The sequence below is a fragment of the Myotis daubentonii genome, chromosome 2 (assembly GCF_963259705.1).
Source record: "Myotis daubentonii chromosome 2, mMyoDau2.1, whole genome shotgun sequence".
In the NCBI taxonomy this organism is placed as follows: Eukaryota; Metazoa; Chordata; class Mammalia; order Chiroptera; family Vespertilionidae; genus Myotis; species Myotis daubentonii.
This window is the reverse complement of record NC_081841.1, coordinates 49,598,575-49,615,054: the sequence shown is the minus strand read 5'-3', so window position 1 is coordinate 49,615,054 and position 16,480 is coordinate 49,598,575.

Below are 16,480 nucleotides of genomic sequence, written 5' to 3'. Positions count from 1 at the left end.
TACTTAGCTTCAACTCTTCAGAAGAGATAAGAGGTTATGCGTGTGTCTTAAAAATGTGCGCAGAGGTTTTATGTTTTGTTTTGCTTTGGGCTCCACTGGAGCAGAAACTTGGCCTTTCATTTGACAATAAGACCTGGAGGGAGACCCCCCCCCCCCACCTACTCCATGCACCCCTGCTGACCACAGCTAATGGACTAGCTCCTCTGGGCCTTGGGGCAGCTTTCCTTTCCATAGGAGAAGGGGTGGGGTGGAGTGTGCTGGCCAAGGCAAGCAATTGTCTCTGGCTCTTCCCTCTCTCCTTCCTTCCCTCCACTCTCCCAGAACCTACAGCCTAGAACCTCTCTCTCTCTCTCTCTCTCTCTCTCTCTCTCTCTCTCTCTCTCTCTCTCTTCAATCCTTACTTTAAAATAGAAATATTAGTGGTTTCTCTCAGCCTATCAGAGGGACTCTGAGGTGTATAGGAGCAGCTTTGCATCCTTCACTTTTTCTCATTTCCACTCCAGCTGCTGGACCATACAACAAGAGAGAAGGTGGGAACCTCAGAGCTAGAGCTGGGAGCCCAGCCTCCAGGTTCCCAGACCTGTCCTCTCCCAGCCCCCTCCATGTGAGATGACTTGCAGGATTTAACTCTCTTTGGGCCTTGTCTGGGACCCACACACTCTTCCTCCCCACTCCCTCCATTGGGCGCCCACCTCTGGCTCTGACCTCACAGTATCTGGCACCCTGCTAAGAGGGGCTTCTAGACTGGACATATTTCTGGGAGCCATGCCTTAGCTTGGCCCCTGCGGGTCCTCAGTGCCAGCACACAGTCCCCAGGGCTTCTTAGGCAGCCTCATCCCTTCTTCCTGGGGTCAGCTCACCCTATTCTCCAAACTCCCAGATCCCCAGGCTGCCAGGATCTCAGGATAATTGGCAGGGCCTCTGCTAGCCCCTTTGGCTAGTCTTGATGCAGGGCCTCTGCACCAGGGCGCTGCCCTACTGATCTATTCCCGTTTACCTCCTCAGGAAGGCATAACCTGCACCACGGTACTTAGTGGCCTTAGCATTTGAAAACTTGTGAACCACAAGGACAGAGAACAAAGATCACCACGTTCATTATTTTGTATCTATTCCACCGAGACCAAAAAAGGTCTACACGTCACATCTGAGAAAGCTCAGAAGTAGCTTCCACAGGGAATCCCCATTGCCAACTCCAGATATTACTCTAGGGAAGTTCCTCCAACATCAAACCTCAGTCTCTCTTGCTGTAATCTCTGTCTTCTTTTTCTGGGTTCTGCCTCTAGGCCCATGGTGATATTTGATGCTTCCAGGCACTTTCAGGCTCCATCCCCTGACACAGCATTTGCTATAAATACTGGAGTTTCTTGCTGACTGTGCCCAGTAAGATTGCACCTTCCTTCCCACACCAGGAGTCTCTGGAGAAACTGAGCTCTCAGCTATGGCTTCAAGACATGACTCTTGCCTGCTCTGGGCTAGGCAGTGTGACTGCTCTGTGGATTGGGGGTTCTCTGGTGCCTGGGAAGGAGGGAAGGTGAGATGGCTGAGGTGCTTGGCTCTCATTCTCTTGCTTCCCAGGTTCTGGCTCAATGCTGGCACGTAGTAGATGATTGATATGTTTATTTCAGTCTTAGATCTCAGTTTCCCCTCCAGGTCAATATGACGGGTGATTCCAGTTGCACAGAATGGATTGGAGTGAGGCTGCCTCAGGTGGAGGAAGGGGTGGTAGCAGCCGGATCCGTAGGATTCTGGGGAAGGAAGTCTGGACTAGACTTTATTGCCTTCTATCCTTCATTCTTGCCAGACTCTTAACACTTTAGGACTCTGAATAACAGCAAGGGGTCAGTTCCAATCCTTCCTCTACTTCCACATGTTTATAAGCCAGGGAAATGGGGTTGAAAAGAGGTGGGGTGAGGGTTGAGAAGGGGGTGAGGGTGAGGGTTTCTGAGATGTTTCACTTAGATATAAGGGGTGCAGCTCTTTGGGGAAATCGTTCCCCTAGCAGGGGCAGCTGAAGCATCCCAGGGTTTTCAGAAGTCTGAGACAGAAGGGACTTGATCATTCTTTAGGTGGGGGTTGAGAGGCTGCCAACAAGAGACTGAGGTTGGCCCCAGAAGGCTCCCATGACCCTAATGTATAGTTAGAGTGAGTGGGGTTGAGGTTCTGTGTTTCTGTTTGGGTCCTCTCTACCCCTCTGGCTCACTGTAGTTCCCGGGTTCCTTTATCTGTGACCAAATCCCTGATCTCAGCCCAGATCAGAGCCCCGCTCTAACAAAGAGTAGAGAGAGAGAGAGAGAGATGCTGGTGCTTTTGCTGGGAGGGTGCTGACTGGGTACCCTTCTACTTGCTCCACTCAGCTTCTGGCCCATCCCTGACTCCCAACACTCTCAGTTTAAGGACCTGAGCTGTGGCAGCCTTCTCCAGCTCAGAATGAGGGCATCGTGCCTTCAACCTCCCTGGCAATGAATTATTGAAGAGAGCATAGTGCTGGCTGCTCAAGCTGCTGCCCCTTGGGCCCACCGTTGCCTTTCGCTCTGCTTCTCACTGCTCCTTCACCAGCTGCAAGGGGGATGAGGCCTAGGGGCCTGGGAGGGGTTGTTAAAGAGCGGCAGGACCTAGATAGGGAAGTTCAGGGCTTGGCTAGAAGGCTCCTAGGGAGGAGGGAAGAGGGCTGGTGAAAAGTCCTGGCTCCTTGTCTCATGGGTCAGGAAGACAGACGGAGCTGGCAACCACCCTGGAGCCAAGTTGGGAAGTGAGACTGAAAGACCCTTGACCCTGGCCAGCTGGTGTGGCTCAGTGGTTGAGCTTCTCCATGAACCAGGAGGTCATGATTCAATTTCCGGTCAGGGCACATGCCTAGATTTCAGGCTCAATCCCCGGTAGGGTGTATGCGGGAGACAGCCGATCAATGATTCTCTCTCATCATTGATATTTCTATCTCTCCCTCTCCCTTCCTCTCTGAAATCAGTAACAATATATTTTTTTTTTTTAAAAAAAAAGACCCTTGACCCACATGATTCCCCAGTATTGGAAGTCTAGACTCCCAAAGGCCTTCGGGTTACACAGAGCCAGGAGAAGTCCAGGGCCCTTTTGACCTGTAGTCATGTAGGCATGAGGACATTCAGGGATGCTGTGTGCAGAGGCCTCCATCCCTCCCCAGAATCAATGTCCTGCTGACAGTGAAGACCTACAGATCTTCTGGGAGCAAGTACAGGCCAAGGAGGCACAGGGAGTGCCAGGGATAGGCCGTCTGGCCAGGTGGGAAGGACTAAGGATTTGGAGTCTGAAAACCAAAAGGCAAGTCCTGCTTCTATCACTTCCGAGTTGTGGGTAAGTCACTTATCTCAGCAACGGAGTTTTCTTACCGTTAATGAAGGAAAAGGACAGTGCTTGCTTAACAGGGGATCTTTGGGAATTCCACAGAAACATCTGTGTTTCAGAAAATGGAATGGCTTAAACATTCAAAAGAAAAGGAATGGCTATGTTAAAATTAGTTGTTATCACAGCTGGTAATCTCATACACAGATAAGCAGCATGTGGTGGAGAGAATCTGCACAGAGTCATGACCCAGGTTGTAGCCCATGCCCTGTGACTAACCCTTAGTCCTTCCTCTTCTGAGGTTAAATGACTTTTCAAAGGCCATATTCAGTCCATGGTGGATCTGGATTCAGATCCAGATCCTTATATTCTACCTCCTGGGTACTTTCCATTACACTGTGTAGGCCAGAGACGCTGGTCCACACTGTCCTTCCACATGTTCAACACTGGGGACTTCCGCTAAGTCCCCACACCCGGATGCAAAGTGATTAGTACTTCATTCCTTCCTATTATTCGTGGCCACACCCCATCTCCTTCAGGAATAATGCAGCGAGTACATTTCTTGACTATCCCCCAAGGCAGCAGGAATAATATTATCAAGTATTTGGAACGCAGTTTAAAAAATAACCTTTTATTACAGAAGCCATATTTATGGACTGTAGAAAATTTGAAAATACGAGGCCCTGGCTGGGTAGCTCAGTTGGTTAGAGTGTCATCTTGATACATCAAGGTTGCGGTTTTGATCCCTGGTCAAGGCATGTACAAGAATCAACCAATAAATGCATAAATAAGTGGAACAACAAATCTCTCTCTCTCTCTCTCACTCTCTCTCTCTCTCTCTCCTTCTCTCTTCCTCTCTCTAAAACCAATTTAGAAAGTTAGAAAATACAGATAAGCAACAAGACAAAACAAATCAAAACATAATATTCCCACTACCCAGAAGTTATCACCTTTTGGGTGCAATCTATATGGATTTTTTCTTACAATTAAAAAAAATTGAGATATAACTCAATTACATAAAGTGCACAAATATTAAAAGTACAATTCTATTGGAGGGGGCATATTTATCTACATCTGTGTAACAACATCCAAATCAAGATCTATGACAGGGATTTTCAACCGGTGTGCTATAAACTTTTTTTTAAATATGCAATACCTGACTATTTAGTAAGGGCACTGACCTCTTTTCTCTTTGATTGTCAAATTTAAAAATGACAACAGCCCTGACCGGGTGGCTCAGGGGATTGGAGTGTCGTCTCGTACACAAAAAGGTTGCTGGTTCAATTCCTGATCAAGGCACATACCTACGTTGCCAGTTCATTCCCCAGTCGGGTGCATATGGGAGGCAACCAATAAATGTTCCTCTTTCATATTGATGTTTCTCTCTTTCTCTCCCTCTCTCTCAAATCAATAAAAGCATATCCTTGAGTAAGAATAAATAAATAAAATAAAAAATGACAACAACCAATGCAATAATAGCCATTTGGTGTGAATGCCCTGTGTTGAACCATAAATATATTGGTCATATAATAGAGTTGCATCTTATTGGTCACGTCTCATAGTGGGGTTGTGTCTCATTAATTCTTGGTAACAGAACTCCTTATATACAAGTACTAGTGGCCCGGTGCATGGATTCATGCACATTGAAAGGAAATTAATTAGAAAAAATATTTTAATATTGCTATATGCCTTTCTCTATAATAGAAGTGTCAACCAAATTCACCATTGACAATGACAGATCAAAAACACGTGTGCGATTGGCGCCAGTGAGAGCTTTATATGTATCGTGCATGTGCAAGTCAACTTAGCCTTTTATATATATATACTAGAGGCCCGGTGCACAAAAATTTGTGCACTCGGGGGAAAGGGGGCGTGCCTCAGCCCGGCCTGTGCCCTCTTGCAGTCTGGGACCCCTCGGGAAATAACGACCTGCTGGCTTAGGCCTGCTCCCAGGTGGCAGAGGGCAGGCCCAATCCCTAGGTGCAGCCCCTGGTCGGGCTCAGAGCAGGGCCGATCAGGGGGTTGGGGAGCTCCCCCCTGTCACTCACAGAGTAGGGCTGATAGGGGAGTTGGGGCACCGCCCCCTGTCACACACAGAGCAGGGCGGATCAGGGGTTTGGGGTGCCATACCCTGTCACACTCAGGGCAGGGCCGATGGGGAGGTTATGGCTCTACCCCGTCACACACAGAGCAGGGCCCATGGGGGGGGGGTTGGGGTGCCGCACCCTGTCACACACAGATCAGGGCCGATCAGGGGATTAGGGCGCCGCACCCTGTCACACACAGAGCAGGGCCGATCAGGGGGTTGGGGCACCGCAGCCTGTCACACACACAGCCACAGGGCGATCAGGGGGTTGAGGAGCTCCCCCCTATCAGGCACAGAGCAGGGCTGATCGGGGGTTGGGGCACCTTCCCCTGTCACGAACAGAGCAGGGTGGATAGGGAGGTTGTGGCCCCGCCCCCTGTCACACACAGAGCCGCAGGGCGATCAGGGGGTTTGGGCGATGCCCCCTGTTACGCTGATCCCAGTGCCGGGAGGCCTCGCGGCTCCGCTGATCCTGGTGCTGGGAGGCATATTACCCTTTTACTATATAGGATAGAGGCCTGGTGCACAGGTGGGGGCCGGCTGGTTTGCCCTGAAGGGTGTCCTGGATCAGGGTGGGGGTCCCCACTGGGGTGCCTGGCCAGCCTGGGTGAGGGGATGAGGGCTGTTTTCAGGCTGGCGGGTGACTGAAGCTCCCAACCGCTCCTTTTTTTCTTTTTTTTTTTTTTATTCTGGGCCAGCTTTAGCGCTGAGGCTCCAGCTCTTAGGCCTCTGCTGCTGAAAGGTTTCTGGCCTTTGTTTACCTTCTGTATTTGAAACAATGTTGCGATCCTGCTGGCTGAAGCCCCGCGACTAAAGCAGGTTTCTGGGGTTTTGTTTAGTTTCTATATTTGTAACATAGTTGCTTAGAGTTGCAGCTTAGAGGCCGGCAGCAGCAGGCGGGGAACGTTGGAGTCCTCCGTCACTGAAGCAAGCAAGTCTCATGTTAGCTTCCAGCTGCCTGGCTGCCGGCCGCCATCTTGGCTGGCAGTTAATTTGCATATCGCCCTGATTAGCCAATGGGAAGGGTAGCGGTTGTATACTAATTACCATGTTTCTCTTTTATTATATAGGATAGAATAAACTTGCTTAATTAGACCTGCTTTCTGATTTAGCTAAACTTTTTCCAGCCCAGTGGAGCACCCCAACTTCTCTTTCAGGTAATTTTCAGCAACACAGCAGTAAATATCAACAAAGCAGATTATTATTGTAGATCACGCAGGGAGAACAAGGGGTGAAATATTTTTTTTTAAAAATATATTTTATTGATTTTTTACAGAGAGGAAGGGAGAGAGATAGAGAGTTAGAAACATCGATGAGAGAGAAACATCGATCAGCTGCCTCCTGCACATCTCCCACTGGGGATGTGCCCGCAACCCAGGTACATGCCCTTGACCGGAATCGAACCTGGGACCTTTCAGTCCGCAGGCCGACGCTCTATCCACTGAGCCAAACCGGTTTCGGCAGGGGGTGAAATATTTAACTGCAGCAGTGTTTGACTATATTCTGTGCAGAGAAAATCTGAAGTCATTTTCAAGTTCCACCATTTCTTACTTCTTTTCAGTCGGGTCAAGTTTCTAAACTTTCTACATCTTCCTTTTCCAGCTAATGAAAAGAAAATAGGATTCTACGGAGTCTCCTATCTACCTACTCCAGGACTCCTGTGAGGATCAAATGAGATGAGGCACGGGAAAATGCTTCACAGACATTTGGTTAAAGTGTGAAATGTTTGCATCTGGCTATAAAGCAAGTCGTGTTCCTGGGCTGAAGAAACTGCAAGGAGGCTAATTGCTAGGGAAAGGAAGCCAGGTGTTGCTACATGATGCCATTACTGGCGCCCATGGCAATGGCTTCCGGGCTGGGCTGGGCTGGGCTGTGGACCGCATTTTGCTTTTGCACCATGAGGTCTCAGCACATCACCTGCGATTTGGTGGGCTGTCGCTCTGGGGTGGTGGCGAGGCCTGTGTCCCACTTGGGGGAAGCCAAGTGTTGCTTTGTTGGCACTAGGTCCCTTGGTGCTGTTTGTTTGTAAATGGCCAGTGCACAGTCATGGCAGCTCCTGCATTGAGTGTCTGCCCCCTGGTGGTCAGTGTGCATCATAGTGACCAGTTGATGGTGGTGGTCTTTTATATATATAGATAGGCACCTGATTTTTTAAAAAGTCACAGCAAAAAAAACACAACAAAACAAAAACAAAAACAAAAACAAAAACAAAACAAAACAAAAAAAGTCACAGCAAAAAAGGTAGGTAATTGCCTGGTTGGTGTGGCTCAGTGGTTGAGTGGCAACCTATGAACCAGGAGGTCACGGTTTGATTCCTGGTCAGGGCCCAGACCCAGGTTGTGGGCTCAATCTCCAGTGTGGGGCATGCAGGAGGCAGTCAATCAATGATTCTTTCTCATCATTGATGTTTCTCTCTCTCTCTCTCCCTTGCTCTCTGAATTAATTTTTTAAAAAGTAAGTAATTACTATTACTATTATTTTTAAAAAAATATATTTTTATTGATTTTGTACAGAGAGGAAGGGAGAAGGATAGAGAGTTAGAAACATTGATCAGCTGCCTCCTGCACACCCCCTACTGGGGATGTGCCCGCAACCAAGGTACATGCCCTTGACTGGAATCGAACCCGGGACCCTTCAGTCTGTAGGCTGATGCTCTATCCACTGAGCCAAACCGGTTAGGGCTACTATTATTTTTAATAGTAATGGTATAAATCAAAAATATGCGTATTTTTTGTCAGATTGGCAAAAACATATTTTTTTGGTGTGCTGCAGATTTTTTAGAAATTAGTTTGTGTGTCATGAGATGAAAAACGTTGAAAATTGCTGGTCTACAACATTATCCTTACCGCCGAAGTTTTCTCCATGTCCTTTCTTTTTCGTTTTTTTAAAAAATATATTTTTATTGTTTTCAGAGAGGAAGAGAGAGATAGAAACATCAATGATGAGAATCATTAATTGGCTGCCTCCTGCACGCCCCCTACTGGGGGTCAAGCCGGAAACCCTGGGCATGTGCCCTACCTGGGAATCGAACCTGGGACCTTTCACTCTGCGGGCCAAAGCTCTATCCACTAAGTCAAACCAGCTAGGGCTCCTTATGCTCTTTCATGGTCAGTATCCAGCCTCCGATGGTATAGCTCTTCAGGCTCTTATCACCATAGATTAGATTTATTTGCTCTTGAACTTCATATAAAAAGGATTGTACGGTGTGTGCTCTTTTATGTCTGGCTTCTTTCCCACAGCAGTCTATTTTTGAGAATCATCCTAGTTGCATTTATCAGCAGTTTGCTATTTTTATTGCTGTGTAATATTCCATTGTTAGAATATACCATAATTTATTTATCCATCCTCCTGTTGATGAACATTTAGGATGATTCCAATTTTGTCTATGATGAATACAATTGGCACAAACATTTTTGAACATTACCTTTTTAAAAATACATATTTTTATTGATTTCAGAGAGGAAGGAAGAGGGAGAGAGAGATGGAAACATCAATAATGAGAGAGAATCATTGATAGGCTGCCTCCTGCACATCCCCCACCGGGGGGATCGAGCCCACAACCCAGGCACGTGCCCTTGATTGGAATCGAACCCGGAACCTTCAGTCCACAGGCTGAGGCTCTATCCACTAAGCCAAACTAGCTAGGGCAAACATGTACCTTTTAGTAGACATAGGAACTCATATATATATATGGGATTGCTGGGCTATAGGGTAGGTTATTTTTTTTAATGCACATACACACAAATGATATTTTATATGTTTTTATTTATTTCAAAGAGGACAAGAGAGGGAGAGAGAGATAGAAACATCAATGGTGAAAGAGAATCATTGATTGGCTTCCTCTGCATGCCCCCTTCTGAGGATCAAGCCCAAAACCCTGGGCATGTGCCCTGCCTGACTGGGAATCGAACCCATGCCCTTCTGGTTCATGGGTTGATGAGCAACCACTGAGCAACACTGGCTGGACCAAATAATTTTTCTTTTTTTTTAGCAAAATGATATCATAATGAACATGCTATTTTGAACCTTCTTTTTCTCAGTCAACAATCTTCACCTTTTTATTTCACTAATTTTCATTTTCTCTAAACTCTGTCAATATTCAAGTCTCCCCCATGGGCCCCAAAACGTCTTTTACAGCTGATATGTCCCAATCAGTACCACACATTGCATCTGGTAGTTGCATCCTGTAAGATCTCACCATAGGTTTTTGCTGGTTTGGCTGGATACATCGATTCCTCATCATAGGATTACACACAACAGAGCAGCTTACTTCTGAGAGGGTGTGTATGTATGGGGGGGTAGAAGTTGTGACTTTCCTTCACTCTTGCTATATTTTATTCCTTAGAAGCAAGTCGCTAGGCTAGGTCCAGCCTACATTCAGAAGGTGGGGATTGCACAAGGACTTGAAGGCAAGGATGGCTGGAGGCCATTTCAGAGCTGCTTAACAATACATTATAGGTGTTGTTGCAAACTTCATCACCTGGGAAGATACACAACGAGGACTTTCACATATATATGAAGGCAAGCACTCCTGCTTCTATTTTATAGCTGAGAACAACTGCCGCAGAGAGGTCTTCCTTTTCGACCCTATCTAAAGCAGGTCCTGCTAGTTACTTTTTATCGCATGTTAATTTCCCACAAAACACCTTTTGAAAAAAATAGACTTTATTTTTTTAGAGCAGTTTTAAGTTCACAGCAAAGTTGAGCCTAAAGTACAGAGTTCCCAGTTGTCCCCTTGCCCCCTACACGCAAGGCCTCACCCACTATTAACTTCCCCTACCAGAGTGGCACTTTCGTTACAATCCACAAACCTATATTGACACATCATATTCATCCAAAGTCCATAGTTTATATTAGGATTCACTCTTGGCATTGCCCATTCTATGGGTTTTGACAAATGTATAATGACATGTATCTGTCATTATAGTCGCATACAGAACAGTTTTACTGCCCATTCATCCTCTCTCCCAAAATCCCTTGCAACCACTTATCTTTGTACTGTCTCCATAGTTTTACCTTTTCCAGAATGGCTTATAGTTGAATTCAGACAGACAATGTATAGCTAGATTTTGCAATAAACTTCATGGTATTTACTTTTCTTTTTTATTTTTTTTAATATATTTTATTTATTTTTTACAGAGAGGAAGGGAGAGAGATAGAGAGTTAGAAACATTGATGAGAGAGAAACATCGATCAGCTGCCTCCTGCACATCTCCTACTGGGAATGTGCCCGCAACCCAGGTACATGCCCTTGACCGGAATCAAACCTGGGACCTTTCAGTCTACAGGCCGATGCTCTATCCACTGAGCCAAACCGGTTTCGGCGGTATTTACTTTTCTTTTATTTTTAAACTAGGGGCCCGGTGCACGAAATTCGTGCACTGGGTGTGTGTGGGGGGGAGTGTCCCTCAGCCCAGCCTGCCCCCTCTCACATACTGGGAGCCCTCAGGCGTTGACCCCCATCACCTTCCAATCGCAGGATCAGCCCCTTGCCCAGCCTGACGCCTGGGCCAGAGGCGTCAGGCCTGGGCAGGGGACCCTCATTTCCCCCCATCACTGGTTCTGCCCCCAGCCCAGGCCTGATGCCTCTGGCCCAGGCGTCAGGCCTGGGCAGGGGACCCCCATACCCCTCCGATTGCTGGCTCTACCCCTTGCCCAGGCCTGACGCCTCCGCCAGAGGTGTCAGGCTTGGACAGGGGACCCCCATCTCCCCCCGATCACTGGCTCTGGCCCCCGCCCAGGCCTGATGCCTTGGCCAGAGGAGTTGACCCTCATCACCCTCCGATCACCAATCACCGGATCGGCCCCTTGACCAGGCCTGAGGCCTCCGGCAGAGGTGTCAGGCCTGGGCAGGGGACCCCCAGCTCCCCGCGGTTGCAGGCTCCACCCCTGCCCAGGCCTAACGCCTCTGGCCTAGGCGTCTGGCCCGGGCAGCGGGGACCCACAGCTGCAGCGGCCCCGCGATCGTGGGCTCCGCTTTAGGCCCAGGCAAGGGACCCCTAGCTCCCAGGACTGCCAGCTTCGACCGTGCCCAGCTCCCATCGCTGGCTCCACCCCTACTTCCTGCTATCACTGGCCAGGGCAGAAAAGGCACCTGATTCTCCGATCATGGCTGGGGGGCAGGGCAAAGGCAGCCCCAGGGCCGCCTTTGCCCTGCCCCCCAGCTCTTAGCTCCCCCCTGGGTTTCCGATCACTGTCAGTGGCAGGGGGCTTCTTCCTGCTTTCCCTTTCGCCTCCCTGCATTGTGCCTACATATGCAAATTAACCGCCATCTTGTTGGCAGTTAACTGCCAATCTTAGTTGGCAGTTAACTGCCAATCTTAGTTGGCAGTTAATTTGCATATAGCCCTGATTAGCCAATGAAAAGGGTATCGCCGTACGCCAATTACCATTTTTCTCTTTTATTAGTGTAGATAGTTTTTTAAAATATTTATTTTAGAGAGAGAGGGTGGGAGAGGGAGAGAAACATTGATTGGCTGCCTCCTGCACACCCCCCTTCCTCTCCCCCAATCGGGGAATGAGCCCAACAACCCTGCGCATGTGTCCTGACTGGAAATCAAACCAGTGACTTCTCTGAGCATAGGAGGACTCAACCAACTGAGCCACACAGGCTGGGTGGTATTTACTTGTCTGCTTGTTTATTAGCTGCCTCCCTGGCCTAGAATGCAAGTTGCATGAGGGCAGGAACCTTGTCTGTCTTCTTTGCTTACCACTGTATCCCCTGTACCTAGAATTGTGCCTGTTACCTCTTTGGCATTCAGATATGGATATTTGTTGAAAGGGAGAATACATTTTGAGGTTTGTCCATGTCACAATTGGTTGAAATTCAGGTCTCCTGGATTTCACAGCTCAAATTAATCTATTCATCATACCTATGCATCAACCCACTGATCCATCATTGGAAAGGGAAAAAGGTGGTGGGGAGGTGGGGCAGAGAAGGGAATCGGCAGGAGGAGTGAAAGGAAGAGAGAAGAAGGCAGGGGCAAAAAGCTTTTCTACAAAACTCCCTTGGCCAAGGGGGCAGCTCTGTAAGGCTTTACTTTCCCCTTAGAGCTCTGCCCAAGGCTGGGGGGAGGGGTGCATAACCCCCTTTTCTTGGTTCCTCTGGGCAGATCTGAGATAGGCTCATATTTGTTTTAAGCAAACAAAACGCTTTACCTAACATTAAGGAAGAACAAAAAGAAAATAAACAAGGACCCCTAAAACAGTCAAGGATGACTGAAGTATAAAGTTTCTATCCTCATTACAACTAGCTTTATCGCCGGGTTCCCAGACTTGGGCGGGGGGAGGGGGCTACCTAATTCCAAAGGGCTTTTTACAACTGTGCAGTCCCCTTGTGTGCCTTCCTGGTTCCCCTGCCTGCTGGCTCCCAGCCTATTAGCCTTGGTGGGTGGGTGGAGGCACTTTAAGACTTTAGATGCCTTAAGTATGAAAAAGATTGTGACAATCCCTGCGCAGTGAAAAACAATTCAACTGTAAAAAAAAAATTGAAAATTCTGAAATTTTCCATGACAAATTTGATGTTTTGGGGAAAATACCAAATACCAAATTATTTCTAAATAAGTATTTTTCAGTGCTCCTGCTTTGCTGGCACCTAGCACTCAGTATGCCTATTGGGCAAACACTGTTGTACACCCTCACCCCCGCTCTGTGGGAAATTTAGGGGAACCACAGTACCTAGTCACTTTCCTCATCTGGAGTATTTTTCTGCTGGCATTAAAACTATGAAGGTTTGGCATTTCCCCAAATTTTTATCTTGAAAAAACTTAAGCTTCTTTTTAGGCTTAAAGTTACAAGAATTATAATACAGTGAATTTATATACCTTCCCCCTAGTTTCACTGGTTATTAATATTTCCCCACATTTGCTTTATCTCTGTGTAGATGTGTGTGTTTTTTACTGAACCATTTGAGAGTTATAGACATCAACTTCACTACTAAATATTTCATTATGTATTTATCAAGAGCATAGGCATTTCTACATAATCACAAAACATGATCACACTCAGGGAATTTAACATTTATACAATATTTCTACTATATGGTCCATTTCAAATTTCCCCAATTGTCCCAACAATGCCCTTATGACTTAAAAAAAAATTCTGGGACCCAATCAAGTATCATCTATTACAGTTAGTTATGTCTGTCCAGTTTCCTTAAAACTGTATCAGTTTCCCAGCTGGTTTTTTCTTCCATAATATTGATATTTTTGAAGAGTGCAGGCCAATTGTTTTAGAAATGCACCTCAATTTGTTTCCTTTTGATTAGATTCAGTTTAAACATTTTTGGTAAGATTACTACCTAGGTGCATTGTGTCCTTCTCAGTGCATCTGACTGGGGGCATGTGGTTGTCAGTTTGTCCCATTTTTGGTGAGATTAAATTTGATTTCTTGGTTAAAGTGGTGTTCATGGCATTTTTCTTGTTTGGGGAGGATGTTACTTTAGAAAGGAGGAGAGAGCCCTAACCGGTTTGGCTCAGTGGATAGAGCATCGGCCTGCGGACTCAAGGGTCCCAGGTTCGGTTCCGGTCAAGGGCATGTACCTGGGTTGCGGGCACATCCCAGTAGGGGGTGTGCAGGAGGCAGCTGATCGATGTTTCTCTCTCATTGATGTTTCTAACTCTCTATCCCTCTCCCTTCCTCTCTGTAAAAAATCAATAAAATATATATTTAAAAAAAAAGCAAGGAGGAGAGAAATGAGGAGAGCTGGAAGGAAGAGTGAGAAGACCAAAGAGATGAGGCTCAGAAAGGAAAGTTCTGGTTGTTCATCCTTTTTCCTGGAGCCAAGAATGCATGAAGCAGCTAGGTGCTGTCTGTTCCTGCCCCAGAGGTCATGAGTCTTGGATCCAGCCTGAGCCAAGCCCACAGCGTTTGACTTTACTCCCTTCCCTTCTCCTTCTAAACCCAAGTCCTGAACGAAGGGCTGAAATCCACCTGGGTCAAAACCAAATCAAAAGAGGATCTTGGTTTTGAGGGTCAGCCCCCTATTTCTCTGTGATGGGGCTGGCAATGAGCAGGGTGATAACCGATTTCTGGGAGTCGGTTCTCCACCCTGGGATTTCTCCAGGATCCTTTCTCGTCCTGATCTGAAGGGGAAATGCCACATGCTGAACACCACTTATTTAATTAATTAATTTATTTAATATATTTTTATGGATTTCAGAGAGGAAGGAAGAGGGAGAGAGGGATAGAAACATCAATGATGAGAGAGAATCATCGATAGGCTGCCTCCCGCACGCCCCCCACTGGGGATCAAGCCTGCAACTCGGGATGTGCCCCTGACTGGAATCGAACCTGGGACCCTTCAGTCCGCAGGTCAATGCTCTATCCACCGAGTCAAACAGGTCAGGGCACCACTTTTTTATTGATGACAATATCTATAAGTCAATGACAACCATCCCCAACCCACAGTGTTTTGTTCAGGGTTGATGGAATAAGACTTTTCTTGAATTTGTATATAGAGCTGTGGACACAACCCTAAAATGGGAGCCCTCTGATATTTGTTAAATATTATTCCTTTCAGTTCCTCTCATCCCTTATACACATATATAATGTTGACTTCCTGAACAATTTTGGTAAGAGCAAAAGCAGCTTTTTCCATGGCAACTACTTAGTCATAGGGATTGGGAAAAAAAAGAAGAATGACCTATGACTCTCTCTTTACTATTCTCAAGTATTTTTTGTTTTAAAAAGTGAGCATCATGATATTTCACCACTAGTATTTCTTTAAAAAATTATTTATTATAATAATAATTAATTTTTATGTTAGAGAGAGGAAGAGAGAGAAAGAAACATCAATGTGAGAGAGAAACATTAATTGGTTGCCTCTTACTCATGCCCCAACCAGGGATCGAACCCCCAACCTGAGTATATACCCTGACCAGGAATTGAAACCGCCACCTTTTGGTGTCCAGGGTGACACTTCAACACTCTGAGACATGCCAGCCAGAGCTCTACCACTAGTATTTCTTGAAAAGAACATCTTATAGCACCAAATTAACACCATCCCTCCTAACACAATAAAAAAAAATCCCATCTAATAACCAGTACATCTTCAAGTTTCCCCATTTGTAAGAGGGGTTTGGATTGAGGAGAGACTTAAAAAGTCCTCAAGAAGGAAGTGAGATTTTGAACAAGGTCTTGAATGATGACTAACAGTTACCTCATGTGGCAGGCTGACTCCAAGGTAGTCCCAATTGAACCTCGCACAGCATGGCCAGGTTCGGTGAGCCTGAGGAGGGGCGGTGAAGGTTTAAAGACAGATAAGAGAATGCAGCTGGGACTAGGTGGATCTCTTGTGCCTGGATGAGGACACAGGGAGACCCAGCCTGCAAGCCAAAGCTTTATTTTATAGTCAGAGCACACAAAGCAAAACAAGGGAAGTGGTCAACATGTTTACCATGTTCTTGTGAGTTTCACCTTGTTTTGGCAGCACTTACTGCACCTCCCACAGACCATTAGCTACCTAGAAAGGAACTAGGGAGGACTATAAGGTCAAGCTTAATTATGCTGGGAGGGCTCTGCCCTCCAACCTGGGACTTGTTTGTGGCCCTGCCACAGATCAGTCCAAGGTTTGACCCTATAGCCGCTCCCTACACCCAATGATCCCTATCTTTGGGTATTCATGTCCTTGGGTAATCCCCTCCTCTCACTTATGGGCTGGCCTTGTGACTTGCTTCTAACTCATAGACCACAGCATAAGTGTTCTATGAACTAGATGGAATGACACTTCTGTGATTAGGTTACCAGAGAATGTGACTTTCGTCTCACCAGCAAACTCTCCCTTGCTGGCTTTGATGAAGTAAACTGCTGTGTTGGAGAGACCCATGTGGCAAGAAGCTGAGATCCTCAGTCCAACAACCTGCAGGAACTGAGTCCTGTGAACAACCACCTGAGTTTAGAATTTATTCTTTCTCATGCGAGTCTCAGATGAGACTTCAGCCTTCACTGACACCTTGATGGCAGCTTTGTGAGATCCTGGGCACCTAGCTAAGCCTTGCTCAGACTCCTGATCCATAAAAATTGTGTGCTGTTTTAAGCGGCTAAATGTATGGTAATTTGTTATGCAGCAATAGATAATTA